A 4,386-nucleotide genomic window follows, 5' to 3' on the forward strand; every position below is an offset into this window, starting at 1 on the left:
CCAAAATGGCTGATTTTGATGAACCACGTTCCAAATGGAACACGTCTTTAACGTACGTCACAAATAGCACAACTTTTAAATCAGCACGATTTTTTGACGTATCTGACCAATTTTGAAGTAGATCCGATAAAATTCCCTAGGAGGAGTTGTTCAAAATACAAGGCCATAAAAATTCAACGAAAAATGAGCACGGAATTCAAAATAGGCATACTTTGACTGGCATGCCAGACACCCCTTCAACGTTACATGACACAAATAGCAAACAACTTTTTTAATCAGCAACATACTTTGACTGTACTGACTAATTTTGAATGCAGAATCCAAGAATTCCCTAAGAAGATGTATTCAATTATTTACAATACGCGAAAAGTTCGCCGAAAGTGAAAATGAAAAATCAAAATGGCTAATTCCCGTGGGTTTGGGTTATTATGGTCCAAAGAGCTTTTTTTGATTTAGTAACTCGGCACTTAATACACATGCCTACTGAGTATTAAAGTACAAAATATCGGTTGAAACAGTGAAACGGTGCTTTTTTTTAAAGCCTAAGAATAGGGGAGCGCTACAAACACGACAAACACGATTTTTGTATGTGAGCTAAAACAGGCAACCAACTCAACACGTCTGTGAATTTCATATTCATAACTTATTACGGTCTCACACAGTGATTTACATGCACCAGAAGCGCCACCCAGTGGCGTGGATTTTTTTCCTCCTTTTAGGTGGGCCTCAAGGGAGCCATATTGACCAATCATGTACCAAAGTTTCGTTTATAATCACAAGTGCCGATGCAGAAGATATAAACTTGATTGATTAATAAAGAGCGCCACCTTGTGCGATGGTCTGATAAATTGTGCACTATGACCTTAAGGAAGACTACAGGGAACTATGGGAACCCATGGTCTGTGTCAAATCGGACATACCAATGTGGAGAAATGGTCCACAATTTTTTTTGACGAAAAAATTTACAAGGAAGTGCTAATAAATTTAATATAACATGCTTTATTTTTTGAAATATCAAAATTACTTTGAATACTTTGTATTTGCCAGGATCGGTACCCCAGATTTTGCTACGTGAAAAATTTTGTGCGAAATTTGGACAAAGCATAATATTAAGGAGGAAAACCAGAAAAAGTATTTTATGAACATTTAGCGCTCTAGGAAAAACTATATTTATGCCGGAAGTGGCGTGGCTATATAGGAGATAGATTCAGCTACCATTTCACCGATTTATAGGTGGTTATATAAAGTTTTTGAAGTGTGACAATACTATGACAGATAAGAAGAACCTAAATGCACTTTTCATGATAAGTAGCGCCACCAGTGGAACACAACTAAAAGCAACACATAGAATAATAAAATTCTTTTGCCAGCCTGTACCACTTTGACCAAATAAAATTTAGTTTTTGTATAATGTTTTCAGTTGTTTATGTGAGAGTGTTTCAGTAGTGTATGTAAGAGCATTTCACATGTGTTTGTGAGAGGTAATTCTGAATAATGTCCCTGACGGCCCCTCATAATCGTACACACAATTACACTTCAATCAACACTAAAAAAGATAATAACTAATTATATAATAATAATAACTAAGGCCTTTACAATTCTAGGCTACAAAGAACTATCAAATGTAAAAACAAATTCAAAACCTGTATGAACAGTATAACTGCATGTACATCAGCCTTTTCAAATACATTTCTTGAGTGATCTTATCATTTATTGATGTGTCTTGGGAACTCCTCATGAAAAATGGCATGAGCTCACTTACACCCTTTTAGCACTGAACAGAACCCTTTCAGTTTTCAGTTGTGTCCTTGTGGCACTGAAAAGATCTCACTGAGTGCTTCCATTGGATGTATAACACTCGTGTTCTCCCAGCATGGTACTTAACACCTCTTTGGCTCCAAGCCCTCAATTTGCACATTTTGGGACAACAGAATACAACATGCACACAACCGAAGCGTTAAACTCAATATTCCTATGAAAGCAGTGCTATTTATTTCCTTATTTATACGTGTTCCCTGTAAGAACAGACAGCTAGGGAGGGACTTGTCACAGATATTGATTAGTTATTACAGTAGCCAGTAGCACGTGTGTGTTACGCCCCCACCTATCCAGGGACAGATTACCTTATTAAACTGCAATGTTGATCAGTCTGCATTGTCTGTGGTAAATAAATAAAATAAAATAAAATAAAATAAAAACAATGGAGCTAGCACATGTGTCAGGGTCTACCATCCTATGAACACAGCAGGACCCTGGACCGAAGACAATCTCAAGACCAACAATGCTAGTTTGACAGGGAATACTTTACCAGGGTGGTTTTCTTGTTGGAATTGATTCTTTACATCCTGGAGCTGAATCAGTTAGGTTATCTTTAACCTTTATCTCTATTTTTTTTACAGTAATCAGTGAGGCCTGGCTATAGATGTCTGTAATACATCAGCACTCAGGAACACTTCATCAGAGAGAAAGTGTTTCATTAGACCCAGGATGAGTCATCAACAACTTTTTATTGTTGTTTTAGCATCTATAAGAAAAAAGAATTGGAATAACTAAGAAAACATCTATTGTCTGTGAGCGGACTGTATTGTTGCACCTCTACAGCATGTTTACTGTTTATTTTACAAGGCCATGTATCCTTGTGAAAAGCCTGCAGTATCCATACAGCACACCTTACTGTCTGAATGTCCTTCACGGTGTTTTTTTTCCTCCCTCTGTCCTCTCTCTCTCACACTGTCAGCTGCTTTGGCTGATCAACAGACAAATGCAGCCTCTCTTGACCAGGCCTTAAGTCGCACTGCTGTGTTTTTCTTTCATGTTCGGCCATGCTGTTTACCACTTTGATGTCAGATACTTTTTTTGTGCAAGTGAACACTTTACACTTCACCTGCAGAACTGTCCAGATGGATGGCAGGGGGCATGCATGTGTTCCCATGCCATCTGCTCATTATCTGCATGGACAACCCCCCCACCCAGCCACCACACACACACACACACATACAATAATGCTAGTTTTCCTCTAACAACAACAGCCTGCTGCAGTAAGGATAGGACATGTTTATTTGTATCTGTTTATTCAAAATCCCCCCCTAAATCATCTTAAACAGAGATATGTTATCTTGTATTCACACTGGACCACTGTTACCTGGGGACTTCGTATGATTTAAGAATTTACACCCACATCTGCTTCCTGCAGTGCATTTGCATGGGATCAGCATCTTGTCTTTCTTAGACATTTCCAATTCAAATCCAAAAGATTATCTCCGGATACAACGAAAATGCTACGGATCTCCATGCTGAGCAGCTACATGAGTTTCCTAAATTTGCACACATAAAACACCCTGTTTGTACAGGACTGGCATTACTTGGGCTTCTTGTGTGATTTGTAAAAGATGCAGAGGTTATCTGCGTTCTTAATCCCATTCAGGTTTTATATTTCAACAGGCTCAGTGTGAACTTCCTGTGGATTATAAAAGACTGTCCTACCCACAAATAATATTGGGATTTGATCAGTAAATGTGAGGGAAACACAAACTTCTTCTACCCAGCTGTGGTACTCTACTCACAGACATGAAACTCTCTGGGAGAAAAGGTATGCTGGGACTTAACCTAAAGAAACTTTCATTCTCCTTTATTAGTAGAGCTCAGTAAACCATTTCCTAATTTGAAATTGCACAGCCAATCAGCACAACTCAACTCGCAGTATGGCACCGCTGCTGGCTCCAAAAAAACAACATGGCCTTGACAAACACATTTTTTCTCATTAGAAATGATGCTGTAATTATGATAAAATTTCACACAGATGCTTAATGGGATACAACAATGAACTGATGACACCCATCCTCTTTTTGAATTTCACCTGACTGCAAACAACATATTAGAGCCAAAGAAGTACACTAACTTTAATTCACCCCTATTACATGAGTCTGGACAGACATGGATATAAACTGCAACTAGACTGGTTGGCAGAGGCATACAAGCACAGAGCAGTAATACGTTTTTTTTACGTTATTTTCCAACTTTTTTTTTTTCATCTTCACCCTTTTTTTCCCTCTCTGTACATTTATGAAGTGGTGCCATAAAGACCCTGGAAAAGAACAGATTATTTGTTTGAGCCATCTGAAATCTTATTATCTTGCATTTGTCTTATAAAATTTCGCTGCCTCTGAAATTTGCTTTGCAGTCAGTCTGGACACACCTCAAGACCATGTTCAGACCAGAATCCTTTGTAACGTGAGGGGCGTAACCCTACTGTTAAGCTTGAGATGGGAGGTCCGGACCTTTCAGAGTTGTAAATGTGTGAGAAACTGCTTTATTTTGCATTTGATATTAAACCCTTGAAGCTTGAATAAAGTTTCCTAGATTGTAACTACTAAATCCAGTCTTGAA

The sequence above is a fragment of the Morone saxatilis genome, unplaced genomic scaffold (genome assembly GCF_004916995.1).
Source record: "Morone saxatilis isolate NCDOM2014 unplaced genomic scaffold, NCSU_SB_2.0 Contig18, whole genome shotgun sequence".
NCBI classification, from domain to species: Eukaryota; Metazoa; Chordata; class Actinopteri; family Moronidae; genus Morone; species Morone saxatilis.